The sequence below is a fragment of the Thamnophis sirtalis genome, unplaced genomic scaffold, assembly GCF_051295495.1.
Source record: "Thamnophis sirtalis isolate CommonGarterSnake01/CBP01778 unplaced genomic scaffold, rThaSir2_p1.2 scaffold_3, whole genome shotgun sequence".
Lineage (NCBI taxonomy): Eukaryota > Metazoa > Chordata > Lepidosauria > Squamata > Natricidae > Thamnophis > Thamnophis sirtalis.
The window spans coordinates 96,295,439-96,319,890 of record NW_028261383.1 but is presented as its reverse complement, the minus strand read 5'-3'; the positions used below and the strand labels follow the sequence as shown (position 1 = coordinate 96,319,890).

At 36.9% G+C, this 24,452-nt stretch overlaps 1 protein-coding gene across 3 annotated transcripts in view; it reads left to right on the top strand.

Annotated features, from left to right (window-relative positions):
- The window catches only part of ACSL6 (acyl-CoA synthetase long chain family member 6), a 93,806-nt gene that overhangs the window by 23,109 nt on the left and 46,245 nt on the right, over nucleotides 1-24,452 (top strand). Inside the window, exon 1 of one of the 3 annotated variants that reach the window (XM_014051994.2) lies at nucleotides 23,909-24,327. The exons of the other annotated variants lie outside the window; for them this stretch is intronic. The gene's annotated coding sequence lies outside the window, so the exon portion shown is untranslated. Of the gene's footprint in view, nucleotides 1-23,908; nucleotides 24,328-24,452 lie in introns of those variants that run through there. 3 annotated transcript variants of the gene reach the window in all.

Below are 24,452 nucleotides of genomic sequence, written 5' to 3'. Positions count from 1 at the left end.
AACCGTCATTAAGCGAATGGTTATAAATCAAGGACTACCCATATCAGCTTTATTTTGGTAGAGTTAGTCTGAAGGATGAGATCTCAGGTAGAAAGATTTAAAGATGCCATAGCTGGACAGGTAAAAAGATGTTTTAGATTTCAACCTGACAGAGTATTTTGTAACTATTTTTTTCCTCTCTTGGAAGAATAGATTGTCCAGTAATCGCTTCTCGGCCTTTTGGCTAAGATCAAGTGTGTGTCCAGTAACTTTTTAAATTAGCTACTCTTCAGATTTATAACACAGAGTTGCCATGTCTGATTCAGGGAGGAACACTATATTCTTTTGTGCTTCTTTTAATTCCAAAAGTTGGTTCTATAAAGTTCCTTCAGACATTTTCCAAAAAATATCCTATTTTACATTTCTCAATTTTTAAAATACCCCATTGTCTTTCAATATTCATTTAATATAAATATTGTGATGGTTCCTTGTGCTCTTTGAGCTCGGTTGTTGTTTTCTTGCAGACATTTGATTATCCAAACTAGGTAACAACATCAGTGCTAGCTCTTTCAACCCTGAGCTATAAATATTCTCCATTATCAGTATTGAATATTTGTCTGTGGGATGACCTCAGTACAGGTAAACAAAGCTAGTTCCAGATGAAGGGAATACTTTTCAAATTGTTTTTTTCATTGAAAATTATGAATGGAAAATGCTTATAAAAGATTGAATGTCCCGATCTCTTTAAAAATAAATTTTGCTGGAAAGATAAAAGGCTTTTACACAAAGGCAAAATTAGATATGTGGGCTGCAAGGAGGAAAATACCTGAAATTCATACTGGAACAATGCCTTTATTAGACCAAATTACAAAATTTAGGGAAATATTCAAGTTTCCAAGACCTTTTGTGAAGTAACAACTATTTATCGTTGTTTTAATTGTAAAGATAAACATAGAATTAATTACAAAGTAAAACAATTGCCAAAAAGAGGAGATACATAAAGAAGCATAGAAATGCTGTTAGAGCTATGATGGAAATTTTAAAAAGTCCATATGCTATCATCATGTACTAGCATCAAATCAAATTATACACAAAACTAAGTGCACTTTATTATCTAAATTTCTTCCTCAGGCTCAGGACATACATTCATAGTAAACTTGTAAAAAGGTGATTAATAATATGGACAGTATCTGTCAATTATAGATTTAAAATGAGCATGGGAATACAGATTAAGTCTTATACCCAAGTGAAATTATGGAGCATTAAGAATTTTTCTGAGGCTTATTGTGAACCAACAACAAAAAAGTTGGCTCACATTTATAAAAAAACAAATTCAGATGTTAATTTATTTCCATTTTAGATAACTTTCCCAGATCCTTTCCCCAGTTTATATATTTGGTACCTTGTATATGTTATTTGTTATTTGTTATTTATTATTTATTTGTTATTATTTATCATTTATTATTTAAAACATTTTTATTCCGGTCCATTTGTATCCAACTCTGGGGAGTTCCCAATTAAAAGTTAAAACAGCATATAAAAGCTATAAAACTAAAAAAGTGGAAAATATTGAAAGCAATGAAGACCTGGTGCTTAGTCAACTGTCTAATGTGCAAATATCCAAATTGCCATGGAAGAGGCAAGTTTCCTAGCTCCCATCAGATGGCAATGTTTAGGGGAATGTGTCCATCCCATCTGACCTGATAGAATGGGTAAATGTCCTTAGGACTTTAGGCCATATAGGACTTTAAAGTTCATAACCAGCATCTTGAATTGTACCTGAAAAGAAACTGGAAGCCAGTGCAGTTTGAACAACAAAGATGTTACATAGGCAAACGGGCCCTGTTTGACTGGACTGGACTGGGCTGGACTGGACTCTACTCTACTCTACTCTACCATGCTATTTAGAATGCTTTGAAGGGAAAATATGTGTTGTATGGTTAGGATTGCATCTATCTGCTGACACTTTGCAGCCATCTGGAGTTTTGCAGACAGATATGGTAGCTCTAAGTTTGTATTGTTGAAAGAAATGTCCTTCTGGGTTCGGCTCCAAGTAGGGAAAAAGACACTGGAAACATGGAGGCTGCTTGGAAAGATGGTTTATTGGTGGACAGGACCACATGGCTTTAGTCCTGAACAGAAAAGGTGATCACATGCTTCAATGTTGGTGGAGAAGAAGGGAAGGAAAGAAGAGAAGCTGAGTCCCTAGTTTTATGCTGTCTCTGGCCTTTGATCTTGAGCTTGTATTCTGATTGGTTGTCAGATTCCCATGGGCCCATGCAGGGGCAACTCTCTAGGCTGCGTTTTGAATCCAGGTTTGGTTGAGTTCTCAGATGCCATGTGGGTAAAGGGCCAATATTATCATGCCTTAATCCCATCACTCTGGAGCTGAAGGGGAGAACTCTTTATTATTTAAAGTAGACTAGCTTAGGCTTTAATGGTTCATTGACAAAGGGGGGGGGGGGGCAGGAAGCTGCAGGCAGCTATTCTGTCTTTTAAAACATGTTTCTTTCTTTTCACATCCAGAGAAATATTCTGCTTTTTCAATATTTCCTAGGATATTTCATTTTTCTGGGAGAGGGCTGGGTGATAACTTCCTACAGTATCAAGCAAAGATGGTTGCTTATCGGCTAGATGGTACTGATTTGTGGAGATGGGCTTTGCTTATATTCTACTGGAGCAGTAGGTTTTAAACCCATACCCAGAAATCCATGAATCTGGGCTTAATAGGGCACACTCTCACACCAGTCTTTTAAAGTGAAGATGGTGAATTATCCAATGTCACATGGTCCAATGTCCAATGGTTATACAGAGCTATTCACTTTCCTTCTAAAGTTTCTCTGATATCAAATGTGTCACAGATAGAAGTGCATCAGGTTTAGGTTTCTTATTTGAAAGGATATACAGATGAACCTTCTGTTAAATGTACAGAAATGGGGCATAGTTCTCTAAATTATGTGTGTGACAGTGCATAATACAGCTTCTTTTAGGGTAGAATATATAGGTAAACCCGCCATTATTATTTTTAAGATCTATAGCATTGTGGAAAATGTGAAGTTAGCTAGCCGTGTTGCATTCAGTTAAATAAACTATACTGTAGTGCACGGGTGTCAAACTCTTACGGTCACGGTGACATCATGTGATGTATTGGGACTCTCCCCCTCCCTTTGCTAAACTGGGTGTGAGCGTGGCCAGTGTGTGAAGCATCCGGCCAGCATGTGAGTGATCCAGGTCAACATATTTATTCCAAGCTATTTCTTTTGGGAAACAAGGATGGAGAGTGGAAGTTTGTTTATTTGTTTGTACCATTTACATAGCTGCCCATGTTTCTGCCAACCCTTGGCAGCTTCCAAGATAAGCTTATAAAAGGAGAGCCAGTTTGGTGTTGTTGTTAAGACATTAAGAACTAGAAACTAGGAAGTTGTGAGTTCTAGTCCTGCCTTAAGCACAAGCCAGTCAATTTCTTTTAACCCTAGGAAGAAGTGAATGTCAAACAACTTTTAAAATTGTGCTAAGAAAACTGGAGAGATTTGTCCAGGCAGTTGCCAGCAGTGAAGACTGACTCAAAGGCAACAGAAAAAAAAAGCGGGGGGGGGGAGGGAACTGTGAAAAACCATTGCAGTAGACACTTCAGGAGGCCTAAGAATATCTCTTTTCTAAAGGTTAAAACAGCCATGTGCTAGCTCTTTGGAATTGTTTCAGGAGCAGTTCCCAATTGTTTTCATTTATCTGTTCATGTGCAATTGTTTCGTTCCCCCCCCCCCCCCCCAGTAAACCAAAGCAGAGATGCCCAAATATGCACCTTCTGAAGCAGTCTGTTGTGGGGGGGAAAACCAATGAAAACCAAGGAAGTTAGCACGTGGTGCACATTAAATAGAGACAGCTGAATATTGTATTCAAGATAACTGTGTGCAAATGAAAGATGTAGGCATTTCAGCCCCAAGACACGTTTGTAAGTAGATATACTAGGCTATATCTCTAAAATATATACTACATCCTAGTTCTAGGACTGTAGATATATTAAAATATTTTAGTTAACTATTTTTTCTTAAATGCTTTCCCACCCGAAATACAAATTATCCCCCGATTTTTCCTTACTACTATGTGGTCATTTGTGATCCAGGGAAGAAGAAATGGTATTGAAAGTGGCAGCAAGTATTTTGCAAATAGGAAGAACATCTCAGCCTACGTGATGCAATTTCACAAGCGACTGGATTCCTCATGCTGTTTGTAAAACTCAGACATGACTTTAATCTTAATCACTGGAATAAATAAATAAGACAGATCTAAGCCACTGGCCTGCCTGCAGGTATTTTTTAAAAAAATAATAGAGAAACTTTAGATATTTTTTCTATTTTGTGCCTTAAGTAAGTGCATGACATAATTTAAGTAGGGCTCAATTGGAGAACGTGTTCAAGATGCTAGGATTCAACTCTAAAATCTGCACTGGAGAGTACATTTCCCTTTGTGCAGAGAACTTTCCATTTGTAATTAAGTATGCAAATTTGGGCATAGGTCAGGTAGTTTAAAATTCATTAGATGTTCAACTTTAGTTGGAAATCAGCTACTCTAAAGGGTATCCATTTGTGTGCGTGCATGCTGCCTTTGTTTTGCATGTAAACTTCAAACCTTTAAAGCAGCACTTCTTTCACATCTGCTGTTATTGAAGGATTGAATTTCTCGAGATGGTAACTCAGCAGGTGGCTGCTTTCTGTGTGAATAGATGAGCACAAAGGGCTCAGCCTTCATTTCCAGGAATAATGAGCATTTTACCAACTGAAAGGTTTTGCTTCTTAAGCAAAGCAATTTCATCTGACTAAATGTGACTGTAATATCTTGCTGTGTTGAATACATGATGGACCAGTTTACATAGTTAAGGCAACCTTGCTTTGTAAAAGAGTTGAATAATAGAAAAGCGAGCTATGCACAATTTTGTAGGGAAAAAGTTATGCCCTTTTGGCAAAACCCTGCATCCCTATATTTTATTTTAAGAGCAGGTTCTGCGACAATCAGGTGAGGTGGGAATTATGACTATATAGATACTAGCCAATCCTCTTTGCAGACTGTTCTGGATATCCAGAAACATTCACCCTATTGTCACAATTTGTTCCAGATGTTTCCAGGATGATTCAATTATTAGATCTAGGGAACTAACTTGCTCCTTCTCAGGATCCCTTTTTTGGCTTTTATCCCCTCCCTCCCAAAGAAAGAAATGTCCGTTACTCTTGTCTGATAACAGAAGCATCATTTGATTTAGGAAAATGTCTTAGCCTCAGTTGATCAGTTGGTCCATCCAGTAGATCCAACAGAAAGAATAAAATATATATTTGTCCAGAAATTCAGGAAATACATAATGGAAAGGAGAGAAACAAAAGTGATACTGACACGGGAATGCATTATGGACAGAGGTGGTATTCAGCTGGTTTGGGCGAACTGGTAGCGGAAATTTTAACTGATTTGTTGAACCGGTAAATATAATCTCTGGCTGGCCCTGCTCATCAAAGGTAAGCATGCCACCCGCTCACCCTTCGCCTTGGGTTGGACTTGGCCAATGCCCAGGGATGCGCCATTCCCTGAGGTCCTGGAGCCTCCACCCGCTCACCGTTCATCTTGGCTGAGTCAGGGAATGCACCAATCCCTGGCTCTGGCCTTCCCTGGGGCCTCTGCCGGCATGCTGCCCGCTCCCCCTCTGCCTCACTCAGCTTTGTCTGCGCCTTGGTGGGCGGCCTTTTGCGAAAAACCTCCAGCTGCTGGTAGTTTTCGGCTGCCTTCTCAGCAACTCTGCTGCGATGCTGTCCCTCCAGCGCAGCAGGCCGTTCTCCTGTCCGGGTCTGGCAATGTGGTGTGGCCACCAACCAGCAGGCAATGGTGTGTATGTGCGTGGCCGGCACGAAGAATAGGCCGGCGACAGGACTTCAAGCCTCTTTTTCGGCCTATAGTTTTTAATGCAAGAAGCCTATAGCCACAGCCTCTTTTTTGGTGCAAAAAGCCTCTAGCCACCAATGCTGGCTCAATTCCAGCTGGCAAAGAGGCGGCAGCTGCAGACTTCGTGTGCCAAAAGCAAAAACTACAGGCCAAAAAAGATTTTACAATATCCTTACCCTGAAGTGGGGAGGGAATGGAAATTTTACAGTATCCTTCCCCTGCCACACCCAACAAGTCACACCTACCAAGCCGTGCTACGCCCACCAAGCCACGCCCACAGAACAATAGTAAAATTTTTCGAATCCCACCACTGGTAGCAAACATATCCATCACATCTTCCTCTTCCTATTTTCCCCACAACAACCCTCTGAGGTGAGTTGGGCTGAAAGAGAGTGACTGGCCCAAGGTCATATCACCGGGGAAGAATAGAACTGCATTTTAAGATAGACAAGAATAGGGTAATTTAAACGAATTCCAATCTTCCTGGCCAAATGTATTACATTTCATGGCTGTAAAGGAACTAGCAAAGACGAAGGTGAGAAGCAGAACCATTTTCAGTAATCTCTGAAGACTAATGAGGTCTTAGCAGACTGAATAGAAGTGACTGTGTTCCCCATCCTCAAAAAAGGGGAAAGAAGAGGACATGGAAATCAAAAGACCTTTTAGAGCTTAACATCTGTACTGGAAAAAATCCTAAAACAAGATTATCAATAGAAGCGGATATATGTAGCATAGGGTTGAAGTGCTCTCTCAGCTTGGATGCTTGCTTGCAGTTGTTTCATTACCAGATTCAGTAACATCATCAGTGTGAGTATGGGGTTTGCTCCCTGTTTATCATACAGAAACTTGCCCTGCCATGTTAGTGGGGGAGTGGCTTTCTCCTTAACTCCCTAATCAAAGAACTACTAAGAAGGTAAACTTGTATTAACAGAAGCAAGAGTTTCCAGGATATTGTGCTAACTTTACCATTGTAATGAATGATACTGCGTTAAGTGAGTGATCTCCATTGTGGGCTCTTTAGAATAGTAGCATGGAAGAAATGTAAACTTTTCAAACTTGGTTCTAAGAGTATTTATTTCTGCCAGTAGATATTGTAATACCTCTTTACACACACACACACACACACACACACACACACACACACACACACCCCTATGTAATGAATATCTCTTAAACTTTTGTTCAGTTGAAGTTCCAGCAGAACAGCATTTGTGCTGCAGTGAATAATCAGATTTTATGAAATATAAACAATTGATGTTTATATGTTGATTTGAAAAAGTGGCACACAAATTAACAAGAATGGATCTGCACCTCCATATCAACATCAAAGCATAAAACTTATTTTTGCTTTGCATGCAAGAATCTTGCAGCAAACAGCATTTTGGTCTCTTAACAGATGTTTCTTTTTGTTTTTGAAATACATTGCAGATGTTTCGGTTTAAAATATTATTTTTTGCTAAGACTGTCTTATTGAGCTGATTCATAATTTTCTTTTTTCCAGTTCTTCCCAATCACATAAGTTGCTTCTTTTCATTAAACCCTCAGCCATTTTTCAGGACTGTGCAAAAGACTGATATTGTTTTGGTCACAGATATTACCATGTGATGATTTTTTTCCATATTTAATGTTGTTAATCTATTTTTTGACCAAGGTCAATAGTGTCATTTTAGAGTTTACATAAAACAGACTAATCCTGCATAAAAGAATAAATGGACATCAGAAATGATAGTAGCCAAAAAATAATAGGGATGTAAGTGAATTCTGCTTGCTATATGCCGCCTAGAGTCACTTTTCATGAGATATAAATTTGATTACTAAATAGATGTGTTAAAATACCTGGGAAAAGAAACATTGTCATTAACGTCTAGATGGCCATCTTTCAGGAAAGAAATTATGGGAAAGTTGGGCTTGAATTCACTAAAATAAAGTTTTTAAAATGTGGATCAGTGTGCACAGGTAGTCCTTGACTTATGACCACAATGGAGCCCACCATTTCTGTTGTTAAGTGAGACATTTGTAAAGTGAGCTTTGCCCCATTTTACGACCTTTCTTGCCACAGTTATTAAGTGAATCTAGTTTCCCCATTGACTTTGCTTGTCAAAAAGTTGAAAAAGTGATCACGTGACCTTGGGACACTGCATAAGTATGAACCAGTTGCCAAGATTCTGAATTTTGATGTCGTCGTCATGGGAATACTACAAAGGTTGTAACTGTGAAAAATGGTCATAAGTAACTTATTTCAGTGCCTTCCTTTGTAACTTTGAATGGTCACTAAAGAACTGTTGTAAATCATGGACTACATGTACTTTAGACAGGAACCCCTTATGAGAATCCCTATGTTGATGTAATTATTAAAACTGCTGTTTATGGGAACCTATTCTCATAGAGTTCAAAGCAAACAGCCTGTTAGTGTACTAGAGCTGATAGTTACCAAATGAAGAAATGAATGGGAATGATCCATCCTGTTACAAAAAGAATGACTTCTAGCCTTTTATACAGAGGAACAGAATGGGAATTTGAACAACTCATATTTTATAAGCTTGCAGAATAAATAACTCAGATTCGATATACAGCACTAAAATGCTTTTGTAATGGTATCCCACAATAAACCAGAATTTCTTGTATTGTTAGGTATATCCATGATAAAGCCACACAAATTGATTTAGCGATCACGTGACTCTGGGATGCTGCAGTACTCATAGATACATGCCAGTTGCCCAATGCTCAAATTTTGATCTTGTGACTGTGGGGATACTCTGACTATTCTAAGTGCAAGAATCCATCGTAAGTCACTTTTTTCTATGCCTTTGTATCTTTGAAAAGTTGCTAAATGAATGATTGTAAGTTGAGGGCTACCTGTGCTTTTATATAGCATTATAAAGGATCTCCTGCTCCTCTCTCTCTCACACTCACACATGCACACACATTATGTATGTTGTGTACTTCTGTTTGTCTGTGATCTAAGAGAACATATGTCACTGATCATTTTTCTAGTATATAAAATTCTGGAAGACACTGTATTCTTTATCACAACAAAGCTAACTCTTGTGCCTTTCTCTTTGGAAATGAATATTGTTGCCTTACAAATCTTCCCTTTTTCATTGGTTCTCATGAAAACCCAATAGCCCTGTGGAGTAGTAAGGGAGTGATTTTTCTCTTGGAGATTAGTTGATCTTTATGTAATTTCATGTTGTCTGTGATACCTAGATAAGTAGCTAAATATCAGATTGGCTTAGAGCAGGGGTCGGCAACCTTAAACACTCAAAGAGCCATTTGGATCTGTTTCCCACAAAAAGGAAAACACCAGGAGCCATGAAACCTACTGGGGACTGAAAAGCTCAGTAAATTGCGTGCCAGTGAGTGTCACACATTGGCAGTTGTGACACATATTTTGAGCGGCAGGGAACTGCAGCAGAGGGATGAAAGAGCCACATGTGGCTCCAGACCCATGGGTTGCTGACCCTTGGCTTAGAGAAATCATAATTTAGTGATGGAGCACTTATGTATATGCCGAAGACCCCAATTTCAGCCCTGCATTTACAGTTAAAAGGATCAGCCAGCAGGTGATGGAAGAAACTCTTGTGAAGGAAAATATTTCTTCGATCTCTGTAAAAATGTCAATACGAAGAGAGAATGTATGGTATAGAAAGATACCAATAGAACTGGCACATAATGGCCAGTTCCTGTGTTTCTAGAGTTTGGAGAAAAAAAATATACATTATAATGTAAAAAGAATGTCCTAGAAAGCTGGCCATTAAATTTTTATCCTCAAATCTCCAATATCTCATGAATTGTCCAAGTAAATTAATATTAAAGAAGCTTGCAGGTTGAAGTATATTCTATAAAAATAGACAAAATAAGCCTACTGTGAGGACACCTATCTGTTTTCCTCATTCTGGGAGAGTCCTTCCCTCTAGGAGTCTGCTTTCAACTGGAAGAAAAGTCTCTGACTGCTGAGAGCTTTCTAATGATGATCCGCTCACTTTGTCCCTTTTTAATTAAGCTGTTGATATGCTTTGAAATTTTGTTTGACAAATGTATATTCCTGAATAGAAAAATAGGGTATAAATCAAATATTAATCATAATATTTGACTCCTGGAGGATTGAAAGGAAAAGAGAAACCCATGGTCACTTCAACATTAAAGGGCATCTTGCCCCCAGATAATAAGAAATTAAAAATAATTACAATTTGTCATCCCTTGTAGGGGTTAGGAGAACAAGTGAGCAGGGCTAATGGGATCATTTAGAAAAATACTATTTCTAAGGCCTTGTATTTGTTCACTGATATGAAGTTGTTGTCATATTGTTTCTAATATAACCTTTGTCCTTCACAAGCCCACTTGGAAGATGTTTTAGAGAACTACTCCTCAGCTGTTCTGTGGTAAAATGCTGACAGGAAAATAGCGGAATTTACGCAGGAAGGAAAGGAGGTAGCAAAAGCTGTGGGATTCACTAGGAATGAATCCCAAGAGGTAATTGTGTAGTTCCTCCTAAAAAATCCTTCTTTACGTTCGAAGGGTTATTATTGTACTATCTAACTATCTGGATGTATTTCAGACCGGGGTCAAGCCTACTCTGGACACTTGTGAGAAAGAGGAATATTCTAGAAAGCACAAGTGTAGAGCCTCAGAAGTTACCTTCTCTGCTCTGACATAATTGGGCATTATGACCAGGGGTGGGTTCTGGCAGGCAGTATTGCTGGTTTGCTCATGGGTGTGCTGTGCATGTGAACTTTATGCATGCTGTGCGCGATGCACAGTATAATAAAAATTGTTCTGTGCATGCGCAGAAACAAAAAACAAGATGGTGATGCAGTAGGCACTGCCCAGAGAACCAGTTCGGGGGTGTAGCAGTCCTGGGTCACTGCTGGTTCCAGCGACCCAGGCCACCAAACCACTACTGGTTTGGCCGAACTGGTCTGAACTGGTAGGAACCCACCACTGATTATGACTGAAATTAATTTGGTTTATTTGATTTTGACTTAGCATGCTATGCAAACCCTGAGCTGTAATCGGTCAACGATGCTTTAGACTTTAATACAGTATGGGAACGCTGATAACCACATCCTAGGATAATGCTCACAAAAGAAAGATGAGGGCATTTCAAATGGGGCAGAGTAGAAAGAAATGCTCAGATCTTTCCCTCATTATATTTCCCTCATTGTATTATATAGTGCTAGACCCATGAGAGATAAAGGCTTTTCCTTCTCTCTCAGAGAGCCTTGTTTGAATAACTAGTTCATAAAAATTGCCAAAAGTATCTCTAAAATATTTAAAGAATGTTTTCCCTTTTTGTTTTGCTAATTGCCTTCTGCAATTCAAACCATCCTGTTTAGTCATTTTTCTATTAATAAGTTGTTAATATGATTAGACTGAATTAACATTTTATCAGAATAAGTTTTCCTGTTTTAATCAACTTGGTCTTTCCTTCTTTTTTGACAAGCATTTTTATAGAAAGGGAATCATCATCATTCACTGGTGGGGATTTGGGGCAAGGATTGGAAACAAAAGCTACACATTCTAAAAGATTTAACTTCCTGAACTCCAAACATTCAGTTCCAGATTTATTCAAGAAAGAATTGGTTCAGCAGGGAATTAGGCTTCCACTGTGTTTGTATTTCTTCTGCAAAGAAGAAGTTTAACAAATTAGACATTTTGGATTTCTGAGGGAGAAAGTCCTCAGTTTGGAGTACAAAGCATTCATATATTGTTGTCTAACCTGCAAATGTTTGAAGAAGGAGCATGGATGTTGGCTGTAAGAGATCTATTCCAACTTAAATCTGCCTATGGAAGAGGCAAGCTAAGAGGATAGAACCTTACCCTAGGTTAAATATTTAAGTGGAATGGGGAGGACAACACTGAGACTTTTCTGTTGTGACTCCCTTCCTGGACCAGTTTGCTTCCAAAATCAGGATGGCTCCCTCCCTTTAGATATTCAGGAAGTTGGTTCAGATTTGATGTTCAGCAGAGCCAAAGTGCAGCTGAAGAAAAGCCTGTCAGATAGATATTGTGGACCTTATTGTAATGAAGCATTTATAAATATATTTTCCATTTCAAAATAAACAGCCCTAACCCTTCTCCCCATTCTGTCCGTGAGGCAAAATGTTGGCTCCTTATCCCATCTCTGAAAAAACAAAAGGCACTTGTTGCAGATTGGCAGATTCTTTTAAGAGTTCTGCAGGGGGGGGGAAAGTACTTTGATTGGCTTTCATCATTCAGGTCAGACCTCTTAAGACATCCAGTTGGCTGGCTGGAGCTTTCTTAGCTCTGTTTGTAAGAATTTCTTTCAGCCCTGTTCTAGAAAAAGGGAAAAGGAATATGCTCTGAATATCAAACTGAACAAAATCCACCAAATATCCTGAAAATAAAAAGAGTAGCTACATTACTATAACTCTGCATGTGAGGATGGTTTTAATGAAAGACTCTTGTTTTAAAATTGCTTTACAGTGCTTTAATCATATGCCTCTATTACTGAGTTCAGCAACCAAGCTTCAACTCCATATTTATATAAAACATTTCATAATTCAAATCTATTTTTCTTTCATTTATACAGCAGCCCAACTTACAAAACAAAGTGATTCTGGGTGGAGTAGCTACTTATATATGCTACCATGTGCTTTTTTTTGATCAGCTAGCATACAATTATTTCCATTCAGACTTTTTTTCATTTTTCAATCACTTAATGAAGAGCACAAGTTTGATTTGCATTCCCCATAAAGGTGCATTGTAGTTTCTATGCAGGTAATACTCGACTTATGACAACAATTGAGCCCAAAATTTATATTGTTAAGTGAAACAGATGTTAAGTGAATTTTGCTCCATTTTACAGCCTTTTGTGCCACAGTTGTTAAGTTAATCACTACAGTCATTAAGTTAGTAACACGGGTGTTAAGTGAATCTGGCTTCCCCATTGATTTTGCTTGTCAGAAAGTCACAAAAGTTGATCACATGATCCTGGAACACTCAATATCATAAATATGAAAAACTTCCAGTGTTGGAGCATTCACAACTTCTGGAGGCAAGTTGTTCCACTGATTAATTGTTCTAACTGTCAGGAAATTTCTCCTCAGTTCTAAGTTGCTTCTCTCCTTGATTAGTTTCCACCCATTGTTTCTTGTTCTACCCTCAGGTGCTTTGGAGAATAGTTTGACTCCCTCTTCTTTGTGGCAACCCCTGAGATATTGGAACATTGCTATCATGTCTCGCCTGGTCCTTCTTTTCATTAAACTAGACATACCCTATTCCTATTTTTTTCAATTGTTTTGTAACATTGAACAGTCACTAAATTAGCTATTGTAAGTGAAGTACTACTTGTATTTTGTTCATAAAGCAGCACTGCTTTAATCAGAATTTGATAGTCCTCAACTTACAACAATTCACTTGGTGACCATTTGAAATTACAACGGCACTGAAAAAGTGAGTTATGACCATTTTTCACACTTTTGACTATTGCAGCATCCCAGTGGTCATGTGATTTACTTTTGTATGCTCGACAATTGACTCACATTTATGACGTTTGCAGTGTCCTGGAGTGATGTGATCCCCTTTTGTAACCTTCTGACTAAGCAAAGTCAATGGGGAAATCAGATTCACATAACAACCGTGTTACTAATTTAACAACTGCAGTGATTCAATTAACAAATGTGGCAACAAAGAACATAAAATGGGGCAAAACTCACTTAACAAATTTCTCACTTTGCAACATAAATTTTGGGCTCAATTGTGGTCATAAGTTGAGGACTTTCTGTCTTACATTTCTTAGGGAGGCTAAAATTCAACATATGGTTGCCTGGAACCAACAAAAAGAGGGCTATTTTATTTCTGTGTGCTGCAGACTTAGCTCTTGGTAGGATTTGCGCGTAGGAGCAAATTGAAAAAAGGTCTCCCAGTAAGGCTCAGTGTCAGGGTTTCAAGTAACACCCCAACTAAAGAAGATTTCGGAGTCTTCTTGAGGTTCCTCAAAGTTCCCTTTTATTAGAGATATCCTATTGGCACATCTGGGAAAATCTGAATCTGAAAGTTTCTAGGTTTTCCCCACCCAAATGAAAGTTCAAGTCCCTGCCCAAGACCTATATGTCCATCACATGGTCCAATCAGGCACCGTCCAAATCTGGAGATGTCTCCCAGTCACACCATCGCAGCTGCAGGGCAACGTGTCCTTGACTCTCTGAGAAAGGAATGTTATTTAGACTATATATCTCCCATACTCCTTACTTTCCCACAGCAGAAAATGTGGCAGGCCAGGCTCAGTGGAATCAGCAAGCAATTTCAGGCTATCAGTTGTGAGGGTGAACTAGCTGTAAGGGATGATCTTGTCTGCCTTTAGGGGTGGAGTTCCTGTCATTCCTCTGAACACAGCTAGATTGGAGTCATGTTGCAATGCCGGAGAAACTCTCAGAACAGTTTCTTCTCTGCTGCTGCTGTTTTTCAGCTGGGAGAATGGGGGAAAAGAGGTGGCTCAGAGTCAAATGATGAGTTTCAGTGGGAAAACCTTACAAATTATCTTTGGACCAAGTGAGTGAATGTGTTTTAGTTTCTTCAGATAGATGGACAGACAGAGCAAGGTGATCTTGAGCATTACTGTTACAATTGCTGTTTTGCATGGTTGAAAATATTCATTTCAGCTTTTCCATAGCATTTCCCCTCTTTTTCTCTTGGAGTATAAACGTTTGCTCACAGAAACATTGCTAAACCCCAGACTAGTAGCTGGTACAAAAAGAAAGAAAACAACTGAAAAGGCTGTTTGGGGAGAAAATTTAGCTAGTGTATCTGGTACACATATTGAAATAAACAAGTGGGTCAGCAGGAATCCTTCTGTTGGGTCTTATTTAGGTAGGTCAGGCTGAAAACTATTGTATTGAATAGTGACTTCTACCTGCTTTTTATTGTTTTGGTTTTTTTGTAAGCAAGAAAGTAGACTTGATACATGATCCTAAGATCAGCAAGCATTAGCAATAAGTACCTTCAAATAAATGACCTGAACTAATTAATTGAAGTGAATTCTTGATATGTTTCACCTATTTCTGACAAAGAAAATGCATGGAAAAGAACCCAGAATTTCACACTAATTTACATCTCCATTTGCCAGCCTCATGCTGGGAGAACTGCATGCATGTAATAAATTAAAAGAGTAATGCTGACTGAAATTATTGAAATTGTTGCAATAGCACAGAAGAAATTAGTATTAGTGTTATTAGTGGTACGCTAGAATAAACAGCAACAGTGTATTTTTTTTCTATAACATCTGTTGCTGTTGGTTGTGTGTCCGTCCCCCGTCCCATGCTTTCTTGACCTATTTCCATCTGTACTTTATGTCTATGCACAAGATTAAATATTTTCAGCAGCGTTGAAGGCATCAGTGTAACTAGAATGGTGTCACTGGTGATACTGGTAACCAAATACCTTGATAATTGGACTTTTTTTTCTTTTAACTCAGCAGATCAGTATCAGGCTGCAGCTTTTAAAGATCCTGTTGTAGTAGAACATTTAAGCAAACTGAAGCCTTCTGGCCCTGACCCCTTATACTTAGATATTTGGAGAGCAATAAACACATTGTTTCCTAAACTGCAATCTAATCAAAGACAGATTAACCAACAGACTTAGTAGAGTGGGATAGTCTTTTTTACATTTTTGCAATCAAGTGAAGTTTGACTTGATGTTATATGCAACAGTGGCCTAAACCATCAAGTCAAAAATGGGAAATTGAGACAGGTTCTTTCTTCCTGCTTGCTTGCTGCTTACAAATTCAGATTCTTTACTTTCATAAAGTCTGTGAGGTGACAGTAAAATGATGCAAGTTTGAGACAGGTTCTTTCTTCCTGCTTGCATGCTGCTTACAAATTCAGATTCTTTACTTTCATAAAGTCTGTGAGGTGACAGTAAAATGATGCAAATTTGAGGACATATATGATAATGGATTCAGTCTGAAGAAGGAGCACAACACTGAGACCAAGCATTATTGCAACAATCGTTTGGTGCCTGTTTTACAAGAAACAGGGACCCCGAACAATGGAAAAAGCAAATTTTTTATAGATGTTGAAAGCTACAAGGTGGGAAATCCTAGGGATCTGATGTACTAGCCAGTTTTTGGGAAGGTAGGCCAATCCTTGTCTGTGTACCTGGGTTATTGCTAGGCAAAGCAGCTGTTTTTGGGAAGAGCAGCAGAGCTGGAGAAGTCCATTGGTAAAGGGTTAAAAACATTGAGGTCATGAAGCTGATTGAGGATGGACCTTGGAATTTTTCTAGTACGCAATTTCCCTGTGAGGAAAATTCCTCTGGCCTGGACTAAGAGCTGGTGAGGGGGGCTTCTATTATTTGGTTTAGATGGTATCATGGGAGGCTTTGTCTGGGGGCAGGGAGGGTCAGTTTGGGTCTGAGGGATGAGCATAGGAGGGAATGGAGTAGGCAGAGAGATGAACTGGAGGAGAAGGGTGCATCCTCCATTTATTAAATTTATTTTCTCCACCATACTTGGATATTTAATCTTGAAATCATTTGAAGATCTTGGCATCAATATTTAACAGAGAGTACCTTAAGGATCATATGTGTTTAATAACACTGTTGGTAAGAAGATGTATAACCTTACATAAATGTTTGACTCAGAGTCCCGAACCACTCAAGGCTAGTAGACCAACCCTGTGTCCCATTTTTCCCATTCTAAACTGACTTCATGGAGAAATCCATCATTAAAAATTGAGGGGGAAAGTGGTGATATGGAAAAAGTGGATGAAAATTACACTATTGACTTTGGACCAATTGATAGATGATGAAAATGATTTTTTTAACATAGGCTGTGCCACTAAGATGTAACTCAGTGGCAGTGTTTATAGCTACAACTTTTGTTTACATTGTTTGGATGAGCAGCATTTTCAGCTTCTGAAACACTAAGATGCAAACGTAATTGGTTAAATCTTTTAAATAAAAAATATTACTAATTTTTATAGATATATGTTAGCAATAAATTAATTTGGTACGTGAAGAGATGTTAAGAGATGGGTGGAATAAAGAATTAGAGGTTCCTGTATTGCCTAGACAATGAATATCTTAACATCTATAGAAAGAGTATCAATGGAGTTTAAATTATGACTTATACAACAAAAATAATACTTAGAATTTATCGGACTCCATTATGTCTGAATGGAAAAGATTTACCTAGGACAGCATTTTGATGGAAATGTAATAAGGATAATGCTTCTTTTTGGAAAGTTCTGAACTTTCTACATTTTTGAAGAAAGTAGTGAACTATATAAATGTGACTGCAACAAAAGCTACATTTTAAAGGAAAATGTATTCTTAAATTACATACCTATTTCATGGAATTGGACAATTGGACAATGTAAATGTATTCTGTGTGTCCTTACTATACTGTAGCTAAAGGACTCATATTGCAGCTTTGGAAAGGTAAATGTATAGTCCTATTTACTTAATGAATTGAATAACTTGCTTTTTATGAGCAGATTAGCATTCATCATCTATTATAGACAGACTTTGTATGGATTATTATGAAATATGGAACTCATTTATACAAAATATATTAAATTTAAAAATGATAATTATATAACTATTAGAAATATGTATGTATTTCAAACATGTTTGCATTAGATAATTGCAGATAGAATTGTAACTATTTATTATTGCAACAGCATATTCTACACTTATTTTTAAAAATCTTTTTCTGTTGTATTTTTCACTTATTTTTAAACACTTGTTACAATAATTGTTCCTTTTTGTTTTTTCCTGTTATTATTTTTAAGTAATAAAAAAGTGAATACAAAAAAGCAATGTCCCATTCATTGTCCAATTTGTGATAGCTTTTGGAAAGAGCAGAGAATGTCTTCCAAGTATCAGCCTTCTGTAGTAATCTGATTGGGCATGACAGTGCTGGGAGGCTGTTTCACATTTCATTTCTCAAAGCAATGTTGTGGAACGTGCAACAGAACTCAAAATATATTAGTAAACATAGGTCTTTTTCTGTGCTTGTGTGTGTGTGTGTGTTTTAATTTTATAGTCATTGGTTGTCTTCCAAAGCAGCAATTTAAAATGCTTTCAATAAAGTGGGTAGAACTATTGTGAACAGAGTATGCAAATATTTGCTGACATATTGATTGAATTACATAGCATGCTAAGCCATTTGTTTAAAGAATACCTGGTTCTACAGAACGTTGTGGTCTACCCAGGTCAAATACCCGTTTGGTAATAACTTGCATCATCAAGTAAGATGATGTAATGGACATTGATGTATGCACTCTGATGAGGAGTCTGGAGAGCTTCAGTAAACTGTTTACTATTTCCAGAGTCTCAGACAGTTTATTTTATCTTCCAGCAATAGTGAAAGAGAATTATCCCCCTTCAGTCCACCTTGGTGGCATTTGTACAGCATCCATGCGATCCCTATGAGAATCAGAATATTGTTGTTATATTGAATATGCTTGATTTCAGGTGGGTTAAATTTGCTTAGAATGGCAACCCTCATTTCCTACTAAACATTTTAAAGGTATTGTTTGAGGCAGAACTATAGAAAGAAGTTGGAAGAAGCTGTTATGTGGCAATATGGGGTTCAAAATAATCAGTGTACCGGTAGTTATTTAATGTGGGCATTTCAGGAACATAAATCCCGCAAATTGTACATTTCAGCTGTATTTTGAATTTCCGTATGTTAATACAGGCTGACTGATCCTATGATGTATTACAATTGTCCTATTTATCAGAGCTGCATAAAAATTATAAAAAAGATTCTATGGGTTGTGAAGGAATAAGAACAGCACCTGGACTGCATCCTTCTTTGGATTATAGGGTACCCTCTCTGCTGCTGTTGTGTGCTGTCAGAAAACAATGCAGCTGCATTTAAGTCTTGCAAAAAGGTGCTACGTTTGCATCCTTGTTGTCCCAAAATTCCTTTTGCCATAGAATCTGGAGCATCGAACAGTCCCATGGTACACTTACTAACAATAGGTAGAATGTCTCAAGAACAGCTCTATGCACTCTGTTTTTTTGTTGATCTGTTGAAAGTAAGAATTTATACTTGTAGAAAGCAAAGGTACAACACACATCCAAATTGCCCAAATAACTCTTAGATCACACAGTGATATCTAAATATTAAGGTAGATGCCTATTTAATATTTTAATATTACTCCCATCTCTGAAACTCCCATCTCTGAAACCACTCAATCACTTGGGGGTAATTAGCACACTTTAATATACATAGATTTATTTCCAACTGTTACAAATGTTTCCTTGGGCATAGTGGAAGAGAATTCCCCCTAAGCATAGTGTGAAGGTTGTAAAAAAATGTTCTTGAATGTGTCACATATAGGCTTGCCTGTAAGGTTTGAGATGAGTACACTATTTATTTTTGAACATTAATATTGAAGACTTGTTTTAGCTTTACTGGGAATATTAGAAGGTTCAATAAATATGCTCCATGTGATGAGACTTTAAAATGGAAGAAGGCTGAAAGTTACCCTGCTAACCTGATTTGTGAAGGATAGCTTCCTGCCCTTTATTTGCCCATACTTTGCTGTGGTCCTCTGCTCTTTAATGCTGAAAAATAATTTGTTTCTTTGGTCTCGGTAAGTGTTAGACCTCTGCTTAATCTAGGCAAAAAAGACATAGTCACTTTCCATCCATTCAGCAATATAAACCAAAGTTACTTTTGCAAGTATCTAGTCAAATAATATCTGGGTCAGTGGAATGAAGAGATAAAAATAATGATGGGATTTCTTAAAAACACATGCTTTTAAAGTTTGCGTTGATAGGTGTTTTGTGTGTGTGAGAGAGGGGGGGGAGGGAGGGAGGGACTTAACAATACCGTAATAATATGTAATGTATTTGTTATTAGACTAATTTAGTTTTTACAATGATTTATGTGTATATGTATGCAAGTTCATATGTGCTCTGATTTAAATTTATCCTACAAATTATTAGCCGAGCCAGAGCTTGAAAAGATCTTCTAGGATTACCTAATGATAAACCCAATTTAGTTTGGTATTATTCTGGATTCTTTGTTACAATATGGATTAATATGTCTCCAGTGAAGAACATATTAGTTTGCTCAGTTATTCACATAGACATCATTTGTTCAGATATTTTCATTTCCTTTTTGTTGTATAATGACACAGGGGGAAGGAAGCCATACAAACTGAAGTAGTTTAAGCCTCTTTTGAAAAAAAAAAATCTGAATTATTTAATCCAGTTGCATTTTTATCTAGGACAAATGGAAGCTAATTTGTTTTCTCAGTGTTTAGGAGCATTACATGTCAATGGGTTTTTTCCTCTTCCATTAAAGCATTTAGAAATACGGTGGCAATGAACTAATCTTGCAATTAAAAGTAGGTTTCCTACTTTTTTAGGTGAGCAATGCATGAGTCTTTTTTTCCCCTTTTTGTAAATCTCAGTGCAAAATCCTTCCAGGCTGACTTCTCTTCTAAAAGTAACAGTCAAAGCCTCTAAACTAGAAGACCTTGAGAAACATTAGAAAAACCTAACATCAACAAACAATCCCATATCCTGTTCCTCAGGCACTAGCAAAGTGGTTTGCAGAAGATATTCTAGAAAGACCCTCGAGATATGGAGCTCTCTTGTTAATGTATTTTGTACTTTATTGAATGAGGGCATCTAAAGCCATGTAGGATTCAGAAATTGAAGTCATATGGCTTGTTCAAGAAAATATCGTTCCGTTTTTTATTTACCTGACCATGCCTCTATCATTGTGTTATCTCTCAAATCTTGATATTGAGTTATTGCTTCAGGTATCTTAGGTTTTTTTTCTGTTGAATGTTGCCTTCAACCCACTTTATTAATTGGTTATACTCTAGAATAAAATAGAATAAAACAGGATGCTCCAGGCAAGTGTAAACAATCTTTTTTAAAGTGATGTATGAGGATGAACAAAAAGAATCTTTAATTCAGACAAATGGAGGTATTGAGGGCTGGGATTGAATGGACTGATTCCATAGCTTGATTATGAGTATATTCCTTCTGAAAGACTTTGAACTCAACCCATTTGGTAGACTGCGTCTCATTTGTAACATATCTAACATGTACATCAATTCTTGCATATGTAATAATCATCTTTAATTTAGGCTATAGTAATTTACAAGTAGTTATCCAATTACTATCACAGTTGAGCCCAAAATTTATGTAGCTAAGTGATACAGTTGTTAAGGGAATGTTGCCCTATTTTACAACCTTTCTTGCCAAAGTTGTTAAGTGAATCACTGCAGTTATTAAGTTAGTAACATGGTTGTTAAGTGAATCTGTCTTCCCCCTTGACTTTACTTATCAGAAGGTCACAAAAGGAGATCCTGGGACACTGCAATCATCATAAATATCAACCTGTTGCCAAGCATCCAAATTTTTATCATGTGACCATGGGGATGCTCCAATGGCTGCAATTGTGAAAAATGATTACTTTTTTCAGTGCCATTGTAACTTTGAATGGTGACTAAATGAATTATTGTAAGTCAAGGACTACCTGTATTTGGGCTGCCTTTAAAAACACTGTTATCTTCCGCTGGTGCCTGGTGGATGCTGCAGGACATGACACCAGTTCTTTAATAGCAGCACTAATTAGTATTTTTCTGGATAGTTTAACTGCTGCATCTGTTCCCTAAACCAGCTGCTTTATCTAGCAAGTTACTTAAAATATTGTCCATGAATAGAGAAACCTGTTTCAGGCACTCTTTTTGTAGGTCTGTTTTTACTGTCAAGATTGCCTACTACGGTATAAGTTTGTTTTATCAGCTCTATGAATTTGTCTAGTGATATCAATCCATGAAAAATATTGATGCTTTGTGACCTCTATCAAGGAACTGAATTATAAATACTCCTTTGAATAAAATTTGACACTGATGGTGACATGAATGTGTAGTTTTCCTAGCTGTGTACAGAAGTGGATTGTCTTTACCTCCTTCTGGTACATTTCCCCCTCCCCCTAATTTTCTAGACTTTCTAATATCCCTGGTGCTTTCCCACTCAAGTACTATTATGTAAGGTCATGCAAGTGCTGGCATTTGCTATAACATACGAGATTTTAAAAAGTTCATATCAATCTTTTTTGAAATCGTAACTAAGTTGTTCTGAATTCGGCACACAATACTTAATACTCACTCTTAAGTATCAATAGACATTTTCAAGAGCCCATTTTAGTGCCTTTCCATCAGCAGTACTGGATGGCAGATATAATAAACTTCCAATGCCTATGTATGATAAATGAACATAATTCTTTTGCACTGTGGATTTTGGTCTAATCAAACAGTCTACTTTTGCCTTTTATTATTTTTTTTCCAAACCATTATGATGATTTTTACCAAACCAACATAGTAGATAGAAATTCTAGGATTAACTATGCAGTCACAACATTTTAGATCCTCACAGTAAAGAACTTGCTCTGGCATAAAATCAAGTGCTTAAATATATATATATATATATATATATATATATATATATATATATATATATATATATATATATATATATATATATATATATATATATATATATATATATATATATATATATATATATATATATATATATATATATATATGGTAAATTCTAGATTGTTTGGGCATAAAATAATAGTTGCTTTACCCAAGCAAAGGATTATTGCAAAGTGTTGCTCTTGTTATTCAGATAACAAAGTTTAGTTATTTGTTTGGGTGAGTCGTAAACTTACTATGAAGCTTGCTATATTTTTCTTGCTTAATTTTAAAACAAAATTATTGAATGTAGCTTTGAACTGATTTCCATAATTGTACTTGCTTATTTTGTAAATAAAAATAGACTTCAGAATGTGTTTATTTAAGAGACGTCCTGATTTATGTGTTTTATTAATTTGACAATAGAGTAACTATTTTTATATATGTTGTTCAGTAATTACTTGACACATAACTGCATTGTTTTATTATCATTTAGTTACTATTAAAAGTATGTTTACTATTAATTTGGCATTTATTGAGTGCTATTTACAGACATAAATGATGACTTCTATCTACTTGCTAGTTATTTTGTTTGTTTGCAGTCCTAAATATGTGAAACACGAATAATTGTAAGAAATTGCTCTTTTTGAATACACTATATCTTAAATTATGTTTAATCTATCTTATGTTTAATATTTCTTATTAGAGATAATATTTTAGTAGTAACATTTTAAAACATTAAGTACTTTCAGAAGGTAGTATTAAATATTTCAACCTGTAATGCTGTAGTGCAGTTCTTTTGAAAAAAAAACATCCAAGTTATGAATTGACAATATATGTGATTGATTACCTAGTTTATTGATAAATCTAGAGCAGTCTTTTTAGCTAGGAATCTTCTAAACATATTGGACCATACCTCACATGTTAAGAAGCAGAGACTATATTTGAACATATCTGGAAAGTTGGGTGGACTAACTGCAGTTTACTAGTATTAGCAATTGGAAAACAGAAAGATTGACAATCAAGCCACACAATAAGACTAGAGGACTACATTTGCATTTGGTAAATTGCAAGTTGTATAGGCTTCATATAAAATGAAGTCACTTTCCAAATTGCCGAGTGACAAATAAATGGAGTAAATGGAGATTGGATCCAACAACAGCTACATTAGATTTGTATTTTCCCCTACTCAAACAGCAGGTGTAAACTATAAAAAATTCAATTTACAGATGCAGAGGGTTTGATCACATCACATTTCTGAAAAGCTTCTCAAGCAAGCATCTTACTATTGTTGTATGAGATATCTTGCAAGTGTGATTACAGGATGTATCCTACACAGTCTTTCTCAAAACAACTCTGTGGGTGCTTCTAAACACAAAGGGTTGCTGCCATAGTAACAGGGTGTTACTTAGCAAGCTTCCACTTTGTTGGCCAAAGGGGAGTTTTGAATATAGAAGGGAGGCACAGTCAATGCTGCCAGAATATGAATGGCTGCTTGTAGCAGTAGAAGACTGATAGGCTGCAAAAGAAATCTGAATCTTGAAGTAATTGAAAAAGTCCTTGTGTTAGCCAGCCAAAGCTGTTACAGCTACGACAGGGGAACAGAAAACTAAGAAAAAGAGAAATTCTGGATATCCAAGTTGTACGAAGATCGGAAAAACTGAAGTGGCTGTGTGAAACCAGGTCCACAAAAGAATCAGTAGAGCTTGAAGGGCAGTTAAGAGGACAGTGTGGAAAGATACAACATGTCCTTGGTTCGATAGTGATGTTGACTTCTGGATTAAAGTCCACAATGACACTGTAAAAAAGATGCAGCTCCACCAGGACCTTTCTTAATGTAGGCTTCTTAGGTAGGTTAAGCATATTAGCAAAGAGATAGTGAGGATTGTTGACCTTTGCTGCCAAAAGTGATATATTATAAAGTGTTATATTATAAAGCTGCCAGGACTGGATTTGTCTTCCTTTCAAGCAATTGTACATGACTGCTGTTTCACAGTTAAGCAAGGTAAGTGCATATTAATGCTGTACAACTTCTTTATTTTTCTATTGTGGAAAAGTCTTTTAGATTTTCTGCAAACAGTTGTGATGGCTTTTTTTTTTTGTTTATAAAGAAGCAGAAAAGTTGCTTCC